This window comes from Streptopelia decaocto (genome assembly GCF_964273445.1).
Source record: "Streptopelia decaocto genome assembly, chromosome: 7".
Lineage (NCBI taxonomy): Eukaryota > Metazoa > Chordata > Aves > Columbiformes > Columbidae > Streptopelia > Streptopelia decaocto.
In genome coordinates, this window is record NC_138661.1 from 234,467 (window position 1) to 261,790 (window position 27,324).

The following is a 27,324-nucleotide window of genomic DNA, read 5'->3' on the forward strand; positions in this document are numbered from 1 at the left end:
GGCCCTGGCACAGGCTGCCCAGAGAAGCTGTGGATGCCCCATCCCTGGAGTGTTCAGGGCCAGGCTGCACCAGGCTTTAAGCGAGCTGTATTTTTCATGTTTTGCTCTTCTACTTATATTTTTTCAGTGAATTCAATTAAAAACACTTTATAGGAATAAATTGGAAAACTTACTGTCTGGCTTTTGGAAGCAGTGTTTGCTCTGCAGGAATCACCAGACCTCACCAACCAGGAGCTCTGCAAACCTATTAGCTCCCTCTACCAGGGACGGTCCATCCACAGATGTCGAAGCAACTAATTTGAAAGCTGAAATGGAAGAATATTTATGCTGTGGGAAGTACAAAGCTCCATGGAGATCCCAGACAAGCCTGGATTTATTTTTAGTGCTAGGAGCTATTTGGGCTTCAGGTTGTTTGTTATCAACTTGCAATTCTGAATTTTTTGATTAGGGCTTGAAGTCTTATTACTTGGTTTGCAACATTAATGCCTACAGGAACAATGACTGTGCTTTGGAAAACTCATGTTTATAGAGCTTTTAAAATATACAGTCTGCCTTAGAGAAAATTAGTGTTGCTTCATTCCTTATCCAGGAATTGCCAAAATTGTAATGGAATGTATTTCAGTAAAAGGAGTCGCAGGAGAAGAAAATGTTATTAATTTCAGAGCCAAACATTATGATTTTTTGTTCTGAGGTAGCCATGAATTTTCCAGACGATGTGTGCACCGGGCTGCCCCATGACACTATTACTTGAATTACTCATTTATGGCTGTTTTAAAAGACTTTTGAAAATAATTTTTCATCTGTATTCCTCATAGCTGGGAAGTGAACATGGCTGTGGAGTTTACACAGGCAGAACACCACCTGTATGGGAAGGGACAGTATTCTGGCCTGTTGTGTTGATGCGAAGAGCCGGAGGCAGAGGCCGACACCGCAATGTGTGTTGGTTGGACAGGTGTGCGGATGAGGAGCGGCTGGGGGCAGCGGGGCCCAGCGCCGGCAGGTTGGGTGGGCGCTCACCCCCACCTGGGACAGGGAACTTACACACCCGGTCCCCCATGCACTGAGAAGTGACATTTTCCTTCCACACAACAGATGTTATAAAAGCAAAGACGCCCCTGATGCGAATAGAGGTGTGCTGACCTAGGGCAGCAAAACCACTTCCCACTGCGGTTATGCATGTGATTTTGTAAATCCTTAATATTAACACTATGACATACATACGGGCCGAGAGAGTGCTTTCAGGTATGACAGACATCACTGAAACACAGCTCCCCATTTCTTGTTCCACATAGTCAGGTGCACATTTTAGTATTCGTTTATCAAGGACTACCCATAGAACATCTGTCTCCACTTATGCTGACCAGCCCATGATCTGAAAAAGTTATTTTTTTGTGAATTTCTAATTAGGTATGAATGGAATTATTTGATTAAGCTAAATAAAGATACGTCCAGAAGAATGATACTGAGGGAATACGGGGCACACATTACAACTGGCCAAAGCAGAAGCATCTTCACCCTTGGTTTATAGCAACGTCTGTTCCAAACAGGCCCTTGCAGTAATGCATGACATACACACTTCTGCTTTGAGAGATGCTGTGAGAGTTGAGAGGTGAAAATATAATGCAAATAACATCTGTCTACTCAGCTCTTCTATTCATTAATCAATGAGAACAGTGTCATCAGCCTCAGAGTTAAAGAAAGTTAAGGTTAATAATTTCTTTCATTTTCCTCCTACCTATGTATAGCTGTCAGGTACAAGAGAGAGACCATACTTTTAATAAACAGTTGCTATTTTGAAATTAGCAGTTTTATGGCACCCGGTGTTTGTGTTCTGTGTCCTGTGGAGGGCACAGCTGGCGCTGTCACCTGTCCCAGTGCAGCCCGACAGGGTTTTCAGCAGCACTGAGGAGGCTGGGGGAGCTTGTCCCGGGGGAATGAGAAGTATTTACTGAATCAGGGCGAGTCCTCCCTTTGCTACATGGGTCAGTACTTAATCCTCCTGGTATTATAGATAGCGCTGGAAAAGGAAGCTGCAAAGCACACTTGGTCAAATGTCTTGACTTATAGTTGCGAAATGCTAATAAGGTGCACTGGGCTTTTCTTCAATCCCAGGCTTACTCAAGTGAGACTTTAAAATGTAATTAAATGTAGGATGCACTTGTCCTGTGTAAATATGATAATTGGTTTGTAAATGTATAATGCTGTTAATTAGTGTGTGATCTCTTGTAACACAGGAGTGTGTGTTGCTGTCTCCTTAGCCCCCGAAGACAGAATAATAAATCACATTTCAGCACTCCTGTGGTACTTGGAAAGCAAAGAGCATCATTCACTCAGACCAGGCTGTTTGGAAACTTTGACAGAAACATATTTAAGACAAGAGGAGTCTTTGCATGACCGCATCTTTCACGCTGAAAAGATGAATAATCATCTAGTAATGAGACAGAAATATTTTCTCCGCAAAAGAAGGACAAAATCTTTTTACCTTCGCATCACTCTCTGTCACAGCCAGTGCTCCATGGTCACATGAACATGACCGAGTAACTTCCCTGCTTTGTATCCTAGCGTGAAAGCTGTCATATAAACACAGTAGTTAAAAGAAGCTGGAAGAAAAATGTACTAACACATGCACAAATACATTTAGTATTAGCTCTAGTTGCAGGAATATAGTTACTCACATTAGAAGCACAAATTCATGGGCTCCAAGAACAAACTACTCCATTCAGAAGACCTGTAATACTCAGTGTGGTGTCATTAATTATTCATTCAGCTGTTCACTTGGTTTCTCCTCAAGGTTTGTTTGAGCAGTTGTTTTCATTTGAAAGATACACTCAGAAGCAACTATAAACAGCTGGAGACTATTAGCATTTTGTTCTGAATCCATGTGTTTAGTATAAGAACATCTTGCTGGAGGTATAAGGGCTTTCACTGGGCTTTAATACATCAGTTTGAAGTAGATTTCATCTACTGTTCTCTGGTCTGAACAGACTTAAAAGCCATGGCTTATCTCTTTCTCAGTTAGTCAAACTCTGCTTTCCTTTCAATAATTTTTGTTGTGACCCAATATACTGATGGAAAAAATAGAGAACATGACTTGATTTCGTAGGAGATACAGCTTTACACAAACCCAGGACGCAGCCCCTCTCTGTCTGCTTTGAGTTACAACAAAACATCCCTGGTGTATAAATGTGTTTGCATTTCGGAGCTGCTGCCAGCCCGCTCTCCCACCAGCTCTTCTCCAGCTCTGTGATCTTTGGCTTCTCAGGTTCACGGAGGGACGATTCCTGTAACCCACTCACAGCCATGGTGGTTAAAATACGTATCATTCTCGTGAGTTAATAAACCATAGCCAACCAACCCAAACCCCATTAGAAGTAAGGAAGATGTGGGTATTTCAGGGTGAACAAGAGCGTCGGGCTGGCTGTGCGGAGAGCCGGGACCCCGCAGGCACCGGTGACAGTTTCCGGAGGCCGCAGGGTGCCCTGCGTGATTCTCAGTGGCACGGCCAGGACAGCCGGCGGGATGCGGAGGCTCCGGGAGGGTGGTCGGTGTCTGTGCGGGGAACATGGTGTGTGAGTCCCCTCGGACGGCGGCTGTGGCCAGAGCGTCACCTGCGGTTCCCCTCTGGTGAAGGGAGGCGGGCACCGCGCGGCTGGCAGCGTCCGGCTCCGGCAGGGGAACGCGCAGGAGCGCTTTGCCCACCAGTTGGCTTAAATTTACTCTTCATTGCCTCAGCACTCATTGTAAAAAATAAGCTGTTGTGATGCTCTTAATATGCGCCGGGATGGCTGGTGTTTGTCAGCTTTACAGTTTTTATTTAACTTATTGCTTCCATTTGTATAAAGAGAAAAAATAGGTGGGAACGGATAATAAAACAGCTGGCTGAAACAAATGGTTTAGTGAGAGATTTTCTATTGCAGGAGAACTAGATTTCTGAGAAGACATAAAAATACGACTTCTGAAATGCATCATATAAAATGGAAGTAAAACCAAGAAGAGTTGCTGAAGCAATTCCAGGCAGACAATGGCTGAATGTCTTCTCCAGAAAGTCACTGTTTCCAGGACTGTATTTCCCTGAGTCCAAGGGCATGGGGAGAAACCAGACAAAATAAATCAGGGAGTTTGTGTTTTTTTTGTTTGTTTCCTTGATTACAATGCATGTAGGCACCCCCAACCAATATGCAACATATAATATCCCCTGACATTTTATTGCCTCCAAAGTAAAGCACCATTCATTTTTAAGATAAAATTGCAGGAAGACACTGGCAAATATCTCTGTTTGGCTCTGATGGCAGGGAAATTAGAAAAGGAAAAATAATAATAAAAAAGAATACTAAGCAGAAGCCTGCTTTCTCCTATGCATTCCCTGAATATTAATCTAATAACATCATCCTGGTGTTATTTGTATCCTGACTAGGTTCATTTATCTCACTGACCAGAGTGCTCAGCATCTCTATTCACAAGAGCTTTTAGTGCCTTCAGGATTTTCAGATAAATCCTTTTTTTTTTTTTTTTTTTTTTTTAATCAGGGAGACAGGTAAAAATGATTACACATAAAGTGTGTAGTATTAACATGGACTCAGACTTGCTTTTCTTAAGACAATGAGGGTTTTTTATTGCTCTGGAAATTACTGCCCTGAAAAAATCCCGAACCCAAAGCTGAGATGTCAAATTCAGGCTTTTGCTACTCAGACACATCCAGGTTAGGATGGAGGGTTAAGAAAGGCAAGAAGCGCTATTATTTGTGCCTGTTTTTCCACACGGGCTCTGAGCTGCTGCTGGTGTCCGTCGTGCAGCCCGGGGGTGCAGCTGCGGGACGGGGGCGGGCGGGGGCAGCGCTGGGCCCGCCGGCACTGAGTGTGCTGTGTGAAATAGACACATTCCTTCCAAATTTGAACTACTGAAAGGAAAGTTAAAAATAATTTTAAAAATATTAGTTAGAAACCTTCAAAGTGCTTTTTGTTGTTTGTTTTCTCTTATTTCTGCCAGTCTGATGTGCTCAGCAGCAGTTCTTATCTCTAAGAGCCACAAGAACCCAGAAAATCAGCGCGGTCTTTAACAGTCATTAACAGTTCCTTTGACTATAACCTTCCTGCAAATCCATTCAGGTCTCTCTTTGTTTATCCATTTGCGCTAGAGCCAGTTTCTGCCATGTCTTCATCTGGATATAGTCTGTTTCTTTTCTTATTGCACAACAGTGTCCTTATTGCTGCCTTCCTGTATAACTCCACGTATTACAATAACCACACAAAAATGCAGTTTTACTGTGTGTATTCCTTTATCTTCACCAAGTAAATTCTCAGCTCCTTATGCTATCAAACTCAAACTTGGCTGTTGCTTGATGTGTCAGTCTCCAATTAAGTTATTTGCTTTCTGCAGCTTCGCATTGTAAAGAATCCCTCTTAAATATGAAGGGTTTAGCGAAATCTTGACGCAAAGAACATCCAGCCATTCTGCAGCACCAAGGTCTCCGCCATGCAGTCGGTAATTGGCTGCAACCTCATTTAGGTCCTGAATAATTCTAGAGGCTTGCTGGCGTTGCCTTCCAGACAGGCTCGGCCAGACCTGGTCCCCTCTCCCGACACCGCAAGGACTCCCTTGCCTGCTCGTGCACAGGGTTACAAGAATTCCCGCCTGCCCAAGCGACCGGGGAGCAGGGACACCGCTGCAGCTCGGCTGCCACAGCTCGCCTGGCCTGGGTCTGAGCTTGTGGGGCGCAGGAGGTGATGGGGGCTCAGAGACCCCCTGCCGTCGCTGTTCTTCTCCAGTCCATCCCAGCTCAAGCACTGGGGCTGTGGAGGAAAGAGCTGGGTGCTCTGGCACAGCGGTCCCACTGCAGCCCCAGTGTCGCGGCGCCCGACCGCGGCAGCCGTGGGGCTGATGGGGACGAGTCCCTTGAGCGAGCGTGTGCACCAGGGCTGGCTGCTGCCAGCTCTCCGAAGTCAGACTGCAGGGATAATCAAACTGCCTCTCTCACCATCGTCTCAACTCTGTGTGTTTTGCACAGCTCTGCGCTGACCCTTCCCCTCCATCTCCCCGTTTCATTATGTTTAGTTCCCAGCTGAGCGCCACTGCTGCCCTGTGCCTGCAAAGACAAAACCCTTCAGTAGAGAGAAGGGAACAGATAATGAAAATGGGTGCCAATGAAATTTCGGAGTGATGTTGTTACCTGCCTTCGGGTGGAAAATCGGCACCTGTCTGCCTGGTGAAACATTACATTTTATGATGCCACTGCACAACACCATTTTCAGCACAGCAAGTTATTTCCGATGATAATTCTCTGTCCACAGCATTTGCCTGAGGCTTTTCCAGCCCCCGAATCTTCTCCCAAGCACCAGATGGTGTTGCAGTGGGCGTGGAGGTAATTCAGTTACACTGGAGTGTTCCCAGCTCCTTTGCGTTCCTGTGAAACACCCGTACAGGGGATGACAACAGTCACCGGGCTGGGAAGTGATGGACTGAGCTGTCGTGTGTCTCCTGCTGGAGTGATAACAATGCAGCAAAACAAGCTCCACAGGACCGTACGCCACCTGGGTGTGCCAGAGGCTGCCCGCACCCTGCCTGGCGCGCCAGGCGCTCCCGTCCCCACGCTGCTCTGCCCAGCCCCGGCCAAGGGCACCGCCGGGCTGCAAACAGCCGGGGAACAGAGAGGCACGCAGGACGCTGAATGAATTACTCATTGTGACCTGCTCATTCAGCTCTCCTCACCACTGAAGACCTGCTTCAGGAGCAAACACTGTACAACTTGGCTCTACAGAGGGAGCAGAGAATGTTTTTTCTGCAGTACATTGTAAATCTATGCACGTTTCCACCTCTGGCACTCTCTCCCTTTCTCTCTCCTTTTCTCTCTCTCTCTCCTCTCCCCCTTTTCTTATTGCAATGCATTTCCTAAGTTAGTTTTTTCTATGAATTAGTTTTTAATGCCTCCTTATGAGAGGCAGTTTTTCATATTTTATATCTCCATGAATAAAGATTTCTTCCTTGTCACCAGTAAAATTGGAGTTTTGATTAAATATGATTCAGCAGCACTAAGCACACAGTCTGTATTAATTTCACTGCCTCATTATACGCCAGGGGTATTTATGTGGGTTTATATATCAAATATACTATGTGTATGTAAGCAGAGACTTTCAGAACAAATACTAGATATATGAACCACAAATAATAGAACAGAAGAAAGCCTCTCACTTGGCCCTGCCACAGAGCATTTGATGACCCGTCCATGAAGGTCATGGAGTGGTGGGGAAGGGACATTTTCAGGGGCCAGGAGAGCCCCAGGAACAACAGCAGCATCCAACCTGATGCTCCTGCAGCAGAAGAAGCAGAAGCAGCAGAAGGTGCAGAACCTCATGGGACTGTGCTCACAGCAGTCAGTCCTCCACTCTTCTGGAGAAATCATGGGTAAAAAGCACCGACGGATGAACATCTTTTCTAGAAGCCATCTGTTCACTTAAGACAAATTGTGCAATATTCTGATGGCCACATGTTTTTATTCACTCTTCCTTCCCAACATGGCCTGCCCAGGTTTGGTGGAATCCTGGCTGTGTGCGCACTGCACACCACGGGGCAATGCCCAGGGCTTGGGCACGAGCGACCATCAGAGCACCGGTACTCCCACCCTAGGGCTCTGCATTGCACAGGCTTTCTTGTGCATTTAATTGAAACTATCACCTACTGAGAATGCATCATTTATCTATACCCAAACCCCAAATTAAACAAAGATTACAAAAATGTGTATTAGTGGCCTGGACGAAGTGGGCAGATCCTTGGCTTGGAGAAGTACTCCGTGAAGAGTATAACCAGACAGGGACCAGAGGGGTTGTTCTGCATACAGGCTGCAGGGCTGTTTGCACTCTGGTGTTTTGTATGTTTCCCCTAAGGAGGAGTTAGGTGTGCTTTAGAGGTCATTAGAAGGAAAATGTAGATGGCAGAAGTCTGTATTCAAACTGATGCCACACAGCCATTGCAAATGCATGTTCTCCCTCCCTGCATCACTCCATTACTCTCTGTCTGGAGCCCTGAGGACCAGCTGGAGGTATGTGTGAACTGCTGTGCATGCGTGGCCTGCCCTGCGCACAGGCTGCGCTGTGCCGTGTCCCGGGAGTGACACCAGCACCGCAGCCAAGCACGGCTCACGGGCACGGAGCACGAGGCACTTTGCTGGGCACCCGGCCGTGAGCTGGCACTGCTCTGGACCCAGCACCGGCTACCAGAACATCTCAGCACGGTACGACTCACAAGGACAAAGCCTTGGGGTGCAGAAAGGGATGCACCCGGGTGAAGTTCAGATATACGGTAGCATTAAATTAATGAATGTTCAGCAAAAGCTATCCCATCAAATTCCAGGGAGCTGACTGTGACCTGCTTTCTCAGGTTAAAGATGTGCTTTTGTATATGACTTTTGCTTATACCATAGCTTAGGGAGTGCTCTGCATTCCTAATTCTTCCCTCCCTTCTCAATGGTTAATTTGCACTTGTAGTTAAGACTGAACAGAAAAACCCAGAGGGTTAGAGAAGAAGGAGGAAAAGTCTAAATTCTGCTCTGCTTCCTGTCACAGTTCCCTGTCGTGTCACCAAAACTTTCCATAGTCTTGTTTGGAGTAGCTTGTCACTGGCATCAGGTGGATGCTGCTGTCCCCAAATGCAGTGCTGATCTGGAAATGCCACCAAAATCAGTGAGGGAGGCACGATGTGCTGGTGGGCTCTGCAAGGCTGGGACAGGAACTGCCTGCGCAACGTGGGGCACGGCGCCCGCGCCAGCCCTCCCCACGGGCAGCTGGGTACCGCGGGGCAGGCGACGTGGTGACTGCAACGCTGACCTTGGGGACTGAGAAACACCTGGTTCCACCCTTCCCTGGGCCTGTGGGACGCAGCTCTGTGACCACGCAAGCACTCCGGGAGCTGCGCACGCCCCGTGCAGCGTGGGCAGCGCCACATCCCAGCAGAGCTCCCGCATCCCTGCGCACGCAGCGCGGGCCGGGCTGGGTCACCTCTGGCAGCTCATCTCGCGGGGCCTTCAGCAGCACTGTGGCTCGTCTGTACCTGTTCTCCAGCTCAGAGCTCATAACGATGATACCGCCTTTTTCATTTGATTTTGTTTCTTGCTGAAAAAATCATCTCTGGGGAACATGCCTCCATTGTGTGATCTGACAACAGTTGTGAGATACCACTGTCAGAGGACCAACGAGAGACACATTTGCTGCTATGTCCTACTCTCATTAATAATGGTGTCACTGAATCAGATCAATCTCGCAACTGTTGTAAAAATTGTGCAGTGTGTGGCCCCCTGAAAACAGATTAATATTTACTGCCCTCCATTTAGATAACAGTTGATGAGGATAACGAGTTATCTCTGCAGGGCACTGTACAATTCTTACTCTTCAGACTCCGTGGAGCACCTTATTTTTATTCTCACATATATATTTTAGAAGAACAGAATGTGAAACAGATAAATCATCCATATATGAAACACACTTATGACTCAAGTAAAGAAAAGCATGCAAATTCCAGATTGTTCTCCAAGAAAGTTATGGGCATGTGTACCGTAACAGAAGGTTTTCTTATCTGAGGTTTTATGTCGAATATATTTTTCTTCCCATTTGCCATTATCAGAAAAGAACAGAAAACAATTAACTTCTAATAGTCCTTGAGGCTCCGCTCTGGGACTTCTCTGTTTCTGCTTTAAAATGAAAGGCAGGATTGCACTCCTGCGCCACAGATGTCATACCTGTGGTCTGTTGCTGCAAAGGTGAAAACAATTCCTGCGAGTTGAGAGTCTTATCTCATCCCTGTTTGGAGCTTTTTCAGGTACTTTAATAAGTGTCTGGAATGGAATGTCACACATCCATCTATCTCCTTTCCTCTAAAACATCTGTGCACTTGCGGGGTGGCTGCCTGGAAACCAGCTCCACTGGAGCAGAGCCACCCGTGCCAGCTGAGGACGGGCTCTGAACGGGCAGGTCCTGTGTCCCTGGGAGAGCTGTCCCTCGCGCTCGCCGTGCTGCTGCGCCAGCTGCTGAGAGCGAGGGAAGATGGGAGCCTGCTGGCCCCATGTACTTGTAAGCTTAGAGTGGTCTAACGACCTGGTGTGCAATGCCTGGGATGTATCCTTTGGGTTGCTCCTGTCCCAGACTCTCAGGTACTATATGGAGACAGTCCTTGGAAGCATTCAACCTGCACTGAGGAACTCACCAAGAGAAAACCATAACTACTGGAACATCTGGTCAGGGGCTAATTACTGTTTAAAAGGTAGTTTGTATCTAGTTGTCTACTTTAAAATTACGGTTTTGAATCCTGTAGGATGCTTACCAGACTTCATTAGGGTATAAACATAGAGTAATTTTAAGTAACTTAGTAAGGTAGCTTTTCTGTGACTTTTTTAAATTCAATGACAGAAAGAAAAAGGTATAAAATAGATATAAAAATTACAGTTTATACTACGATGTTGCAAAAGAAACCAAAGTAAAAATGTGATTTCATGTCTATTAAGCAGCACATTTGCACTGCTGAGGGTGTAACTTCAGCTCCTCGGTGCTGGCAACTCCACCAGCTGCCCTTCATAAGAAGCTCTGGTTTTGTCTGGAGCTCGCACAAGTCTTGGAACTTAATTATAGTTCTAATATTGTTGCTACTGGATTCAAGCATAATTATGGAGTGTAGTGACTTCAGAGGTACTTTACGTGAATACTAATCCCTCTCTCTAAATGCCTGTGTTGGTTAGCTGGGGTTTCTTGAAGGGAGCTGGTGAGTTCCCAGCCCTGCAAGATGGGGGACAGGGCACGGCTGGCAGGGCTCTGCTGCGGTGACAGGGGGACAGGGCACGGCTGGCAGGGCTCTGCTGCGGTGACACGGGGACAGGGCACGGCTGGCAGGGCTCTGCTGCGGTGACACGGGGACAGGGCACGGCTGGCAGGGCTCTGCTGCGGTGACACGGGGACAGGGCACAGCTGGCAGGGCTCTGCTGCGGTGACAGGGGGACAGGGCACAGCTGGCAGGGCTCTGCTGCGGTGACAGGGGGACAGGGCACGGCTGGCAGGGCTCTGCTGCGGTGACAGGGGGACAGGGCACGGCTGGCAGGGCTCTGCTGCGGTGACAGGGGGACAGGGCACGGCTGGCAGGGCTCTGCTGCGGTGACAGGGGGACAGGGCACGGCTGGCAGGGCTCTGCTGCGGTGACAGGGGGACGGGGCATGGCTGGCAGAGCTCTGCTGCAGTGACACGGGGACAGGGCACGGCTGGCAGGGCTCTGCTGCGGTGACAGGGGGACAGGGCACGGCTGGCAGGGCTCTGCTGCGGTGACAGGGGGACAGGGCACGGCTGGCAGGGCTCTGCTCCAGGACCCCCTGGGGCTGTCACCCTTCCACCCAGCTTTCAGCACGGAGGGACACCCAGCCTGCCGTGAAGAGGTGACGGACGGACGGATGGATGGATGGTCTTCTGAACGATGTCAGGTGGAGAGGAAATAGATGTTCCAGCGGAAGAGGGGCTGAAGGGTCCAGAGGAGGCTCCAGCTGCCAAGTGGGCCAGGCTGACTTAAATGGAGAGCTGGAGTTTTACAGTATCTGCACAGCTAATAAAATCAACAGAATTCTGTTCCTCCGGGCAAACACAGCATTGCTGCTTCTCTGCCTCTTTTTCATGTCTCATTTTATGCTTGCAAGACATTCCAGGAGGCTGAAACATGGCATTTCCCTTCATGTGGTCTCTGTCTTAAGGCAAAATTTAACCTCTGGGAAAGATTATTGATTTGAGAAGTTTTGCAAAGATCAATACAAATGACAACCATTATTGAAATGGAAACTTATGGCTTGTGTTGAATTAATGCAATATGCATACTGAGATGTGTTTTCTTGCTTTCAAAAAATTTAATAAAGTTCAGATCTCCTCTGAGAGAAATAATTAATTGAGCAAAATGTTAATTAAAGAAAATTATTTTTCACAGCACAGCTCTTCTAATGAAATAATACTGAGTGAAATGACTGAAGTTTAACTTGATTAAAATTGGTGTCAGTGTGTGCACTCCCTATGCCCGTCAGAATTAGAACTTTGTTTAGTGACGATGCCATTATGAATGGCCCGCGATCACTTCTTCAGCACTTCTGCACAGTGACAAATAGGAGATACATATTTACAACCTTATGTTTACTTCATGGTTCTTTACATTTGAAACTATTTCCTTGCCCTCATTCGCATCATCACATTTAGTGTTATACACAATATATCAGATACAGGATATGTTTCTGTATGTGACTTATTGGGATTCCTGTAGCTTAGCATATACTGGAAAAATGTACACGCATACCCAAACATATACTGTGTACACAAGTGTGTATTTACATACATGCGTACCTCTAGAGAGCAGGATTGCAGGCTGTGCCGAAGCTGCTGGGTGCCCGGCGGTGCGCAGCGGTCCTGTCCGCGTGACCCATCGTCCCTGCGGGTTCCTGCTCGGGCACGCCAGGCAGCGCGGCCGCGGGCTGGGTCCTGCAAACCCTGCAACGCCTGTGGCAGCAGCCAGTGCGCTGCTGGGCTGCGAGAGAAACGTACAGTCTGACAACCAGGATCAAGGTGTGCGAACTGGAAACTGCTCATTATTTGTCTGCTCAGAAAGACGGGACGTCAGCTGTTGTTTGTGCACCTGAGAGCGTGAAACGTGCTCTCCCTCCCTCAATGACCCCTCAGCACAGCACTAACCGTGGCTGGCACCTGCTCACTAAACACAGAATATGAATGATGGGGAAGGGTTACACACCAAAGAAACATAAATAGCTGAAAATGTGGAAATACTTATTGTCCATTACTAATGACACAGCACATGGGAATTTGCACCCCTAAGAGCTACTAACCTCTCCCAGAAAAGGCTGTGTGATGAACAGCACCAGGACAGCGGAGGAGAGGGAGAGCAGCAGCTCCAGGCAGAAGCAGCTCCAGCAGCAGCAGCTCCAGCAGCAGCAGCTCCAGGCAGCAGCAGCTCCAGGCAGCAGCAGCTCCAGGCAGAAGCAGCTCCAGCAGCAGCAGCTCCAGCAGCAGCAGCTCCAGGCAGCAGCAGCTCCAGCAGCAGCAGCTCCAGCAGCAGCAGCTCCGGCAGCAGCAGCTCCAGGCAGCAGCAGCTCCGGCAGCAGCAGCTCCAGGCAGCAGCAGCTCCAGGCAGCAGCAGCTCCGGCAGCAGCAGCTCCGGCAGCAGCAGCTCCAGGCAGCAGCAGCTCCAGGCAGCAGCAGCTCCGGCAGCAGCAGCTCCAGGCAGCAGCAGCTCCAGCAGCAGCAGCTCCAGGCAGAAGCAGCTCCAGCAGCAGCAGCAGCTCCGGCAGCAGCAGCTCCGGCAGCAGCAGCTCCAGCAGCAGCAGCTCCAGGCAGCAGCAGCTCCGGCAGCAGCAGCTCCGGCAGCAGCAGCTCCAGGCAGCAGCCACCCAGCCCTGCTGAGACCGGCCCTGAGTGACGGTGGAGAGCACAGGAGCTGAAACCAGCGCCTGCATGGGGCCTTCGCTTTCTCTAGTTTTTAGGCGTGTCTTACAAGCCTTCTAGATTGCTGGAAAGATTAAAAATAAACTGTTGTTCGTTTTGAGCTCTGTTTTGATCTTATCAAAATAGGACACGACTAGATATTTCCTCCTGCTGCCAATGGCAGTTGAGCCTCCCAAGTTACAGTGGACAGGAGCAGAGACGTGCAGTATGCAGTGTTCTCAGTCAATCACTACCAACAGACTGTGTGTAACAAATCAGTAAATAAGTAAGAGTTGGAAATGTACTCAATCTGTTATCTTGCAAAATGAAATATGAGAGGAAGCATTTAGAAAATTTCATGTAACATTATTTTGACTTTGGATAAACAGATGAACTTCATGGGATTTAGCCTCTTTGAGCTCTAATGCAGTGGGCACTTGCTTTCCTGCAGCTATTTTGCTGTCGTCTTGCAACTCACATGATTCCTCCTTGGCCTGTGTGCGGTATCTCTGCCCGGGCGCCGCTGAAGCTCTCCTTCCCGAGCTCTGACACTCCCCGTCCCGGAGCGCCCGGTGTCCTCGTGAGCCCTCCCGCTGGGGGCAGGTCCGCTCTTATTTGGGTTAATGTGAGTAAATGAGCTTTCAAGTATGAGGAGCGGTGGTAGCAGAGGCTGCAATTTATCAGGCACTGGGTTCCTTCTGGCTGCTTCTCTGTTGACCTCAGTGTCTCAGCACATTTGCCCTAATTCCTCTTGAGGTTCAGGCACAATAAGCATGACTTCCTTTCTGCTCTCCTCTCTCCTCCTCCTCTTTTTATCCCTTCCTGTCCCTTGCCCCTTTTTATTTTTCTTCTTTTTTTCTTTCACAGAATCACAGAATGTCCTGAGCTGGAAGGACCCACAGATCGTGGAGTCCAACTGCTGTCCCTGCACAGGACACCCCACAGGTCACCCCGTGGGTCTGGGTATGTTGTCCAGTCTCTTGAACACTGTCAGGTTGGGGCCGTGACACCTCCCTGGGGAGCCTGTTCAGTGTCCAGCACCTCTGGGGGAAGAACCTTTTCCTCATGTCTAGCTCACATCATTTATCAAGGAAATTGTTTTGGAAGAAGGTGCAAGAGAAGAGATAGGAGACAGTTACAGTTTGAGATGAGTGGCAAGCCTGTGGTTCCGCCTGGGTTTCTGTCCGAGGGCCGCGGGGAGGCGGGGAGCAGCCCCCACGCTGCGGCCAGGGGGCCCGGCTGCGGCCGCTGGTGGAAACGCTGCTGCCCTGAGACAGCAGCTCCCAGGGCCAGGCTGGGCTAGGAAACTGCTCTTAAATGAATTAGATGAAGCAAGCAAAAACTCAGAAACAAGGCTCATCTGTGACTTTCTATCTCAGAAAACATGGCAAATTTTTGCAGAGAAATAAATGAAAAAGGTGAAACATTAGAATAATCCTGCAGCAGTTAGCTGATGCAGTTGTACAGGGAGTTACTTCCAGGAGAAGGATCCCAAGTCTCAGGGGTTTTCTTTCTCCCTTTTAGCAGTCACGAGCAACAGCACTGAAGTGGAGAAGCCTTATAGAATCACAGATGGTTTGGGTTGAAGGGACCTTCCCATCTCCCCATCTCCCCCTGCCATGACAGGGACATCTTCACCAGCTCAGGGTGCTCAGAGCCCGTCCAGCCTGGCCTGGGATGTCTCCAGGGATGGTTCATCCACCGCCTCTCTGCCCAACCTGGGACAGAGTCTTAGCACCCTCAAGGCAAACAATATCTTCCTCATGTCCGGCCTGAATCTCCCTCCTTTAGTTTAAACCATCACCCCTTGTCCTGTCACAACAGGCCCTGCTCACAAGTCTGTCCCCATCTTTCTTATGGGCCCCTTTTAAGTCCAGAAAGGCCACAATAAGGTCTCCCTGGAGCTTCTGTTCTCCAGCTGACCAGCCCAGCTCTCTCACCTGTCCCCAGCAGAGCTGCTCCAGCCTCGGTCATTCCTGGGGCTGCTCTGGCCCCTCTCCAGCAGGTCCGTGTGTGTCCTGTGCTGAGGACCCTGCGCTGCCAGGCGCGGGCACACGGAACTGAGCTGCCCCACCTCTGCTTTAATTAGGAATATTGACTCTTGAAAAAGAACTCAGAGGTTTAGACGGGAATTAATAATTATTAATGATCAAAGAATGTAAATGCATAAATAAATACACAGGTCACCAGCTGAGGCAAAAGCACACATCTGCGGAGAAGAGTGCGAGGCACGGGCGCCCTTGGGCAGCCAGGGTGCGCTTTGGCACCGCGCCTCGGCCAGCGACTCCAGAGATAAATTCCTACCGCTCCGATTTGGTGGCGGCAGTGCCTGCGCAGGGTGACGCGTAATGACAGTGAAAGAACTCCGAGGATAAGGCACTTAGCAGACAGCGAGAGGAGGAGTATTTCTTTGATTTTAGACAAATCCTCCCTTCAGTGTTCTGCTTTTGATCTTTGCATGGAAGGATAAGTTTTATGTAAGACAAATGTCTATCAAAGTTTTATTTAAAAGCATGCTTTTAACAGAAGACGGCACACTGATTAGATTTGACATTTGAAGCAAGGCAGTCTAAACAGCCCAGGAATGCAGGAGGATTAAAGGGCGGTCTCACACAAAAACTCTTGCTGTTTTATTAGGCAAGCTTAGCCTTTTAGGCAATGAAGTTTGGGTGCTATTAATCTACAATGACAGATAATGGTTAGTATTTGGGCAGCTGTAATTTTTTTTTTCCGCTATCTTTTCTGGTTAATAGAGCATGGGCAAAAGTGCACAAAACAATTCTTCAATGGTTCTACTTGATGTAATTTTGGGAACTAATAGTCGTCGTCTCTTGGAAACACTGTGTCTAGCTCTGGGGACCATTTGGAAAGCACAATTTACAGTCACAACTGAGATGGTTCGGAGCTCCTGTAACCAAGGACGCAGAAGCAGCTGCTCAGGGGTCTCACCAGAGCAGCAACCACGGCTCTGCAGAGCTGGGAGAGCCCAGAAACCAGCGGGAGCCTGCGGGCAGGGACGCGACCGCCCTCCTGGGGCTCCATCCACTCAGAGCAACAGGAGCAAAGATGGAGCACGTTCCTTGGAGACAGGCACAGCCCTCTGACGCGTGTTTAGTCCAGAAGGAGAGTTCTTCTGTCTTTGTGCTTTGCAAATCCATTGCAAGGTCACTGCCATTTCTGAACTATTGCAGCAGTTCAAGGAAGCATGAGAGTCTCTGCGATGTCTTACATTTCTTGTTGATTATTACTTCCTTTTCTCTAGTTCATCCTCTTGCCTAGCAGTCAGAAAGGTCAAAGTGGAGCATTTATTGCTGTAAAATATAAAAAACTGCGCAGCAGAAAGAAGAGTTGAAATTTAAGGAACATGATTGATTAACGAGATTAATCTCAGTTTCCCTTTGTCTATAACAAAATGTGTCCATTCATGCATTTGCACTTCTGCTGGTGAAAAAGTAAAGTGAACATTCTAACTAATTTCCATGTCATACAGCTCCTGCCAGAGACACAAGTGGCACATACAGGGGCTTCTTCACTCTCTCCAGAATGCAGTTTACAAAGTGCAGGAGATTAAAATGATCCAAACCATAAAAGCACCAAGTACATGGTTCTCAATTCCAGTGACCAAGGGAGCTCGGTGCCACTGTCCCTGCTGGGTGCCACTGGGTCAGGCCAGCCAGAGGAGGGTTTGCACCCCAGCGTCACCCAGCAGGGCCAACACACTTGGATATCAAGCCCAGGTCTAGGGCAGGCGGCTGGAGATATCCGGTTTCCTTTCCCAGCAAGAAGGAATGAACTGACCCATGGCCACAGCACCCTCCTGCCCTTCCCCAGGCTGCCTGCCTGTCTGTCTGTCTGTGCACGGTGCCAGGGAAACCTCAGCAGAGCTGCGCCCAGCTCAGGGTCTGGGCAGCAGGTCCTGGCCCCCACCCCTCTGACAGGGCTCACCTGCCGAGGGAACCGCCGAGCTGCTGCCCGTTCAGGGGAACAGCATTTTGAATGCACGTGCTAATTGCAAACCAAATGCTCTTCCCACATTCCACCGCTGTTTCTGCCCAGGAAGGCAAGTGTGAGTGCAGAGGGGAATACCCTCCCACTCCCTCCCTCGGGGCTCAGGGACCAAGCAGCACTGTGAGCGGCAAATAATGGCAACAGCAAGGATCATGCAGAGCATTCAGAATCTCAACTAAATTGGCAGAATTGAACTGGCATCACAAATGGTTCAGTACTGAGACAATAACTGTGATGAACTAAATACCCAGACATTAGAGACCAGAAAGAGTTATAAGAGGCCGAAAGTACATTAAATGCCAGACAATGGAATCTGGGTAAAAACTTTGGTCCCTCATAATTAAAGGATTCTTTGAATCAGGAATGGTAAAGCCAGGTTTTCAATAGAGCTGTCATTCAGGCACTAGTGAGGACGCTTGCTCTGTCTGCACAGAGCGATCAGGTCCAGGCAGAACTGTGGGAACTTGTCCCGGGGAGGCACGGCCTCCCCCAGCACTGAGACCCGGGGGTGCCCTGGGAGCTGGGCTGAACCCTGTACCCCACTTCTGATGCTTATCCCGGTGTGTGATGCCCAAACGCTGCCACAGCCCTTGGCGAGCTGGGTCTGACTCCATCCACACAAGAGGACAGACGTGGAGCACAGAGTGGGCAGCGAGGCACCCCCAGCCCTCCTTGTCCTGTCCCAGGGGCTCACCCACCGGCACTACTTCAACAGCGTTTTCAAATACTGTTAGCTAGAAACAAGGAATTGTAGGAGAGCATCACTCTGTTTGCTGCCGCAGGGAAGCAGATCGGGCAGCTGTGGGCACCGCTCCTCAGGAATTCTCCTCACCCCACCGTGACAGGGCTGCGGAGGGGCAGGAGACCAGTGAGGAAGCCTGGCTCTGCAAAACTGCTCTGCTGGCACTGACAAATGTGACGAGAATTTGGTGCTGGGCTATTCAGCATGAGATCAGACCCCCGGACACAGAGGCTGGCAAGTGGCCGGTGCATTTCCAGGGCCACTGGCTGTACCCGGGCAGAGCACAGAGGGAGCTGCAGCAAGCGCGGTCTGTGACCAGCATGGTAAACACCACCGGTACGCCACTGCTGGAAATAAAATCCCCAATAAATTGCATGGAGAGCACTTGAATGCCAGAGTAATGATGGAGGTGGGAACATCCCTGCTAATTATCAAAAGACTGGGCTGCTGTGGGAAGCAGAGTGGACAGCATTCCTCCTCCATATTTGTGCTGCACAGTCAAACATTTCTCTCACTGCCCAGAAATCTTCCTGTTTCCCTAACATCTTGCTTGAAGAGAAGAACACATTAGAACAAAGTCATGGCTGCAACAACTACACCTGTATTCAAACATATAAGAGATCAGGGAACACGCTGCTGACACAAACGTCAGCGCTGTGGCATGTCCAGCCCACGCTGGGGACCCGCTGCAGCGCTGGGGTGCGGGTGGCTCATCAGAGCAGAGGTGGGGTGGCACAGCTCAGGTTTGCACCATTATTTAGCACTGCAGACAGAAATTAGAACAGGAAGAGTATTTGCATATGAGATGTGGGTATAAGACTGAGAGGAATACGGAAGTGCCGGAGCTCAGCTCACAGTTCTTCATTCAGATTGTTAGAGAGTCCATTCAACTGTGCTCCCCTCCCTGGGAAGTCTGGAGACTGTGCACTAGTGGCTGAAATTTTTAACAACAAAAATATGAATAATGAGCAAAATTTGATTTAGTATTGATTTAGAGTGTTTTAATATTGATTTAACAAAAGAGTGTCTGCACCATATGCTCAGCTGGTGGAATTACTCATTTGGTTAGAAGAGAGAACCCCGAAGGCATTCCTGTCCAACCTGAACAGCAGACCCGGCGCTGGTCAGCAGCTCAGTGTGCTCCAGCCAATTGTTTCCTCAAAAGAAGAGAAAAAAATTATTATGACCTTAGGAGAGCAAGCAGGAGATGCTCACCCAGGGCTGCATAATTCCACATGAAGATATAAGGTACCATCTAGTGCTGGGCTACCATAAAAGACCATTTTTTACCCCACACAGGCTCAGGCAGTAGGACCTGGCTGGCAAAGGAGAGTGGTCCAAACACTTTAGGACGACTGTGAACTATACTGCTTTGGAAGAAAAAAATGCTCTGTACTATAGCACGTCACCAGGAGGCAGCCTTGCTGCCAAAGACACGGTTTCTGTCCTTTGGAACTGGGTGACAGACATTTGCTGACAAATTCTTGCCTGGCAAGGTGTTGACCCTCAGAGGGTTTCTGAGCCCGGAGCCTCCACCTGCAATCCAGACCAGAAGCCTCATTGTCCCGCGCGTCCGGCTCAGTGCGGACAGGCAGAGCAGCCGGGGACAGCGGAGCCCCGGGCAGCCCCCGCAGGGACACGGAGCCAGCCAGGACAGGAAAACTGGGGAAAACAGGACCCGGGAAACCCGGCTCAAGAGCAAACGGTGGGGGCTGGGAGCGACGCTGCAGGGTGGGGAGCACGGCCCCTCCTCTACACCGAGCTCGGGCTGCTCCAGTCCTGACCCTGTGGGGGACAGAACGGGCTGACCCCCACTGCAGAAATCAGGACTCAGAACCCCCGCAGGGCCGAGCCGGGCCGGGCAGGGTCGGGCTCTTCCAGCCTGCGTGCGGTCGCACACATTCCCTGTGAGACGGGAGAGCAGTGAGCACGCTGCCTCCGGCACGGCTGGGGGCCACGTCTGCCCCTTCTGCACCACCGGGCCTCATCCTGAAGGGCGCTGGCTGAGGCTGAATAGAGGGTTTCTGTCCCCATGAAACAAATGCTTTCTGGTTTTCACTCCAGTGAGAAAAGTATTGTTTTCATCCACATTTTTTTCCTCCTCAGGTTTGGCAGCTAATCCCAGAAACCATTTTTTTTCCCCCCAGACTCCTAATTACAAAGTCTCATACTGGGGCACATCAAAATATAACCAACAAGAAGGATCTTTGTGTTGGACACGTGTCTGGGACACATAAATACCAACACCAGGAAGAGATCTAGTGCTGCAGTGATTGAGGAGCAACACTGACTTGTTGCTTCTCTGAGTTTCTGGCATCCTCTCACTGTCATGGAAGCAATCTCTTCCCTTTCCCTCTGTTTTACTGTCTTCTATCCCATTAGTTACCTTCACTTGCCAGTGAGCACATATTCATTGCAGAGGTAATAAAAAAGGAAGAAAATTAGTATTTCAGTATGTATTTCCCTGCTGTGCTCAAACTGCTTCTCTGATTGTCATAACGATAAATCAATAACCAAACAGAAACAGACCAAGGATGGTTTTGCCATGTATTCGGTACCCTATGCCTACACTAGAGAAGATGCATGCTTGAAAATTAAAATAAGCCCTTCAGCGGACTACTCAATATTGCTTTTAATTACAGGTATTAGTTAAATATTATGTTGGTTTTATTTCCAAGTCACACACACACAAATCTACATTTTTCTGCAAGATGTTTTTAGCCAACGATAAACACTGAGCTCTCGGAGAAATCATGTTTCTTTGTTAAGCCATGTGCGTGTTTTTCAATTTATCTCCCATTCCAATAATAAAAATAACGCTGTACCTGCTTATGACTATACAAATCAACATATTAATTAGTAAGGCACATTTTTGGTTGACTAAGGCTGGCAAATATCCTATTGCCACTTGTGCATCATCAGAAATCTTCATTAAGGGGAGAACACTCACTGTCTCAGCATTCTCCGCTCTCTGGTAATAACCAGTCTATTGCTGGTCTAGATTTGGGAAAAATTGGTTTAACATGGAAGAGAGTGTTGGAATTTGACTATTTTTTTCCTCTTGCTTTCTGTTGCTATGGAAACGGACCCTTCCAACTCTTAAATTTGCTCATACTGTTTCCTATTAAGCAGATTTACATTTCTCTCTCAGTTTCAGTCACTCCTTGCCAGTCACAGCCCCAGCGATCACCGGCTCTGCCCGCGGTTGTCACACCCGCCCTCCGCCTCTGCACACAGGGAGCGCAGGCGGCACGTCCCAGCCCCAGCGAAGACGCGTGCAGCGGTTCTGGCTGGGTGGAGTTGATTTTCCTCATAGCAGCTTGCCCGTGCCACACACGGGGTCTGTGCTGACAGCAGAGCTGCCAACACGGGGACGTTTCGGTCCCTGCGGAGCACTCCACAGTATCAGGGGCTCCTCTGCTCCTCACCCCGTCCCACCAGTGACCAGACGGACATGTGAAACAGGAACTTCGTGTTTCAGACCAGTGGTCACCAGGGCCCAGATGCTGCTTCATCCAGCATATGTAAAACTTTGGGTTTGTTCTCTCCTTCACCTATTCCTATTTTTATTAATCTCAAATTAAGATCTACCAAGCCCGTCAGTCACAGACCTATGGAGAGGTCTTGCAGAAAAAGGAGGAAAAAGAAGAAACATATGATTGTGAACACACACTTAAGGGAGGGATATCCTCAACAGACAGGTCTAGATTTGTTTTGGCAAACTTTTATGCTGTGTGCGTTACTGAAGTGTTCAGTTTGGAATGGGAGGTTTGATCAGCAGTGCCTGCCGTACACAGTGCTCCTCGTTTATTTTGATCAAACAGTACAGAAGACAGAAAGAGCACATGGTTTAAGTTGTATAAATTGTTTCACTTCCCTATGAAGACTAGCAATCTCTTTGTCAGGCTTCTGAAAAAAACAGAGCATCGGTGTTTGACAACAGCTCTGATTGCTAAGTAAATGCTGGTAATTATATTATCAGTTTATCACAGTTTATTAAAATCCTCTCCATTATTCAAGTCACACCTGTGCACATTATTTTCAGAGATGTCTGAGGCTTGTTAAAGTTGTTTCAAGTATTCTAACAGTAGGTGTAGGCTTGCCTTTATAGTTTTGTTGTTTCTGCTTCACAGCTGATGATTAATGTTCGTATTTATCATCACATTCAAGTTAGAATCTGGGCTGATGAATGTTGCTCTTTGTAGTTTGCCTCCCACTCACAAATTCTCAGCTTGATCCTAATGCAAATAATCTTAAACCTGGGACTCCTCATTTACACGCAGCTCCAGTGCTTAACAGTCACAGCAATTAACATTGTTTTCACTGACTTCTCTTGGCTACTCTCCTGCTTTTAATGCAAATTTGGTATGACAAGATACATGTTTAGAAAAACAGACTGGTAATGTAAAGATATACCTTCCTGAGAAATTAGAAATTATGATATCTCACAGTTTTATGTACTGAGATTACAGTCAGATCAACATTACTGAAAAGCTTCCAGAAGCCAGTGTCTATGCAAGGGCGATACGCACATATAAATGTGCCCTCAAAAAAGAGAAAGAATACAGAAACACAGCAGGAAAAACACCTCTTCATTGAAGATCAGTGAGACACTCACTGTTCCTTGATCCTGGTCAATACTCACACAGTAATTCTGCATTAATATGCAGAACACAGATGAATTAAGAGCTTGTAAGTGGCCCCTAGGTCCAAGCACTACTTTGCTCTGACCTTTTTAAAGCTGCTCAGAACACAGAGCTTGGAGTAGCATCCTTTGCTGCCTCTTGCCCTGGGAAAACAGGTAATCAAATGCACAATGCAGAAGAGAAGTAAAAGAGAAGCAGAACACTCTCAATCATGTTACGTGTTTTCCCCTGGGACTCATTTGTTGTTGTCACAGATAGAGCGATGTACTTCACTCCTAAGAGAGAATCTGCAATGTGCTTATTGATAAAGTTTGATAGTAAATGCCACAGTGGTTTAACAAGATTTGATGGCACGGTACACTAGGTTATTTACTGCACAGGGGACAAGGTCAGACAAGTCTGTCATGAGACTCCCCTGTTGAGTCACAAGGCTCAGAAAGGAGCCCCTTGCTTTCTGAACCCCTTCTCAGAGGAGTCCAAGTGTGGCTGGATCCAGCCTCAGCCTGGGTGAACAGCTTGTGTCTAAAGGCTTATATATGCATAATCAATCCCCCTATCACTTAGCTAAGTTGACAAAGTTTCAGTGCGCTTGTTCCCAATTAACTTACCAAGTATCTGATGTGATAAGGATTCTCCCAGCCCTGAGGAGTTACCTTGAGACACCCAGACTCCAAGAAAGAGCCCAGCACACAACCCAACACCATGCAGAGCTCAGAGGGTGCTGAGCCATCCACTATTTATAGAGTAGGATGACTGACTCACGGTCAAATTTGCATGCTGACCGCAGGTGCCAGTTCTTCCAAATTTGGTTGCAGTTGGGCCTGGGCCAGTACTGTGGCCAGGTGGGCAAATTGCTATAATTAGTCCTTGGCTAATTGTGCTGTTATCTGTCTCCACCCCTGAACCCACCCAGATCCTTGAGTCAGATACAGCTATTGAGAGCAGATGCACCCACCGCAGGTGGTTGTCGGTTGATCAGAGTTACGGCCAAGGGCCGTTCAGTTGCTGGGCTGGGAGGACTTGACCTGCCACAGCAAACAGGTCCCAAAAATTAAGATCAAAAATGAGGGGAAATCCATGCCTTGCAGAATGTATAGTTTTGGGGCAAATATGGGCCATGGACTGGTCCTGCTGGGCAACTGGACAGAAACCTCTGCTCTGGATGTAGCCCTGTATGACAGCCTAGCTGCTCCTAATGGAGCAGCACCCACATCATGCCTTCCAGACTCAGTGCCAGAGAACAGTACTGAGCACATTTAACTCCCTAAGATATGCATACTTGTCTTTAAAATAAAGTGAAAATAGGGAGATGGGTCCAGCCTTCCGCTGCACGTCACAGGGAAAGGCACCCGCGCTCGGGGGCTGCGCCGGAGCCTGGGTCCAGCCCAGCGAGAGGCCGCCCGTGTCCGCGTGAACGGCCCCGCGAGCCGAGCCCGAGTGGTGCCGTGTGGCTGGGGAGCAGCTCACCGGCTGCGGCAGCGCCCGCGGGTGCTGGGGCTGCTCCCCAACAACCGCTGCTCCCCCCGAAACGCCGCCCGCAGCCGGGGGCGCCGGCCTGCGCGGGGCCTCCTGCAGGGAGCTCAGCACCGCGCGGCTCGGGCTGGCGAGTAACGCAGGCTGGAAGGGCCAAAAATCACCCGTCAAAATTATCTTCAGACATCCTGATTTTACTTCTGATTTCCAAACCTTCTCCCTCACATTGGGTTGTAAAGGCAGAGCCAGTCTCAGCTTCCGGCAGCCCTCCACGCCTTGGTATGAAATATTTATGTCTCCTGCAGTTCCTAGTGTGTGGGAGCCACTGAAGCTCACCGGATAAGGTACAGCGAAGCGATAGCTCGTGGTGCTACACTGATAATGTAATAACTTGCAGCTTTTGTAAACCACCAGTGGACAATTAGGATCTGTTACAGAAACACAGCAAAGCAGAACACTTTGTTGTTTTTTGAGAACTGAACAGCATTCAGTGCTCTCCGATGGTATTTGAACCCTCGCATGCTTTGGAGAGGTGGCAGAGGACAGAGCGCAAACTGTCAGCTGCACGTCCAGGTTGCAAAGGCAAGTTGTTTCTGCTTCAGTGAGACACCAGAGGGCTCTCATTGTGCTGGAAACTGCTTCAGCTGTGAAAAAAACTGAAGATGTCTCAGCCAAGATCTTTATTTGCCACCATGAGTGTGATTATCGCTTTGATTTTTTTTTTCCATGTTTTTGAGATGTTTTTGTTAGGGTCAGTTCTCAAACAGAGCAGGTGGAGGGAGGGGATCCTTCCCGCGGACACAGCACTGGTGAGGCCACAGCGGGGGGATCGTGTCCAGAGCTGCGTTCAGCCTGGAGAAGGCTCAGTGGGGTCTTATCCATGTGGACAGATACCTGAAGGGAGGGCGCACGGAGGCGAGAGCTGGGCTCTGCTCGGTGGTGCCCATTTACGGGTAAGATGTTCCTCCAGCGCAGGGCAGGGGACAGCCGGGCACCGCACGGACAGCGGGCTCTGCCACCCCATGCCTGGTCCCCAGCAGCAGCCAGTGTCTGGGGACCAGGGCCCGTCCTGGGAATGCAGGTGTGTGCAGACATCACCCACTCATCAGGTGTCTGGGTGACAAACCCCCAGGGTTCAGGCTGCTGAAACTATCACACCCGTCTCAGTACCTGTTGTGCGAGATCTGCACTGTCAAACAGTCCGTCTGTGACCTGCGGAGGTTAACATGACAAATTAACAACCGATGGAGCTGTTTACCTCTTGAGACCAATACATCTTGCTCCTAAGGGAGGGAGTGAGATGTGAAGGAACTAAGTGCAACAGAGCGTCTTTGGAGAAGCATGTATAAAACATACTCACACCTGTCTACAAACAATAGCAAGTAATTGCTCAAATCTACTTTGAATGTTTCTGGTTTTACTGCTATTGCATCTTCTTCTCTAATTCTGTTTATAATACCAACAGAAAAGGGGGAAAGTACTTTTTCAGCAGTCTGTCTACATGCTAAAGAAAATACTTTATTTAAAGCTTTTGAAGCTCTATCTTTTCCTTCTGAAGGATTTGATAATGAATTATACATTCCAGCACAACATGAAATATTTAACTCATGCTCTTCAATTCGAGTTCAACTTCTCAAACAGAGGAATGAGTTTGAGCCCAGAAAAGACAGGCTGTATAGATATGGATCCACTAGTGCTTACAACAATTTTTGCTTGCTCAGTGCCCAGATCAATAGGACTGAAGTCTCAGAAGGCTTCGGGTGGCCAGAGCTGTTCTATGTGCCATTCACTGAATTACAAGAGAAACTTGCCTTCAGCAGATGGATGTGCAAATATGAATTCAGGCTTGATGCTCTGAAAGTATGCCTGCAGATTTCTAAAGGCTTGGAGGAAAATATGCAAGGAAAATGAAGTGCAATAATTATTGCTCACACAATGAAGCTACTCCCTTGTTTCAGCACTTCTTCAGGAGGGTCACGGCGCTGGCAAAGGGAGGCCCCGCTCTCCGTGTCCCGGGCTGCTCGCTGACACCGCGCTGCGGCCGTGCTGGGTTCCCCTGCAGCTGATTCACAGCAGACGTGAATCGGGTCAGGAGCTGTACGTGAGTGCACTCCATTTAATTTTAATGTGTGTGTATAATTGGATAAAAATAGGCATTAAAAAAGAATTCTGACTTAAGTTTCCAGAGGTATGAAGGCAGATACTATATGGTTACACACAAGATAATTTGCTCTGGTTGTCCAAGGTGTGTCATGGTTATTGATTAGTTACTGTTATCTTTAAGAAAAATAATGGAGGAAGCCATAAAGGTCACTATGTATAGTTTCTAGCTAAAGGATTTATATAAGTATTTGCTACACGTGCAAATGCAATATACAATAATTTTTTAATTCAGTGTGCCTGTGGAAAATTCACTTTCAGATCTAGAACAAAATAACAACTTACCATAACCATAGCCTGGCTCTGCAATTACACACCTATTGGTGTTTTTCTCCACTTAACCTGACCGAGCTTCCAGCCTGCCCGGTGCTATCACCTTGCTGCCGCTGCCCTCGAGGGGCCCCGTCCCCACTCCCTGGGACAGCCTGGAGCGGCGTGCAGGCCCACGGGTGGCCCTGCCACAGCTGGTGATGTGCTCAAAAACATGATGCTTGAAGCAAAGAATGTCATGGCCAGGCCAGGACCAAAAATGATGGAGATGTTGCTGGTTTTCTCAGAATGGCCTTGCGAACGACGTGGACGGAGGCTGGCATTTGGACGGGCAACAGCAGAGCGCAGGAGGCTTCCAGGCACTTGTGGGAGCGCAGGAGGGTCACACGTGGCCTGAGCGCCTGACTAGCAAAGGCAGCGTCGTGTCCTGGGCATGTCCGAGAGGAACTACCCGACCTGCCTCTGCGCGGCTCTCGGGCAATGGTTCCATCGGCAGCGTGTGGCGCTGTGCCGTGGGTCCAGCCGTTCTCACAACCAGCAGCGCTGGGGCACGGGATGCGGTCACCTCCGAGGCTGGAAACAGCCCCCG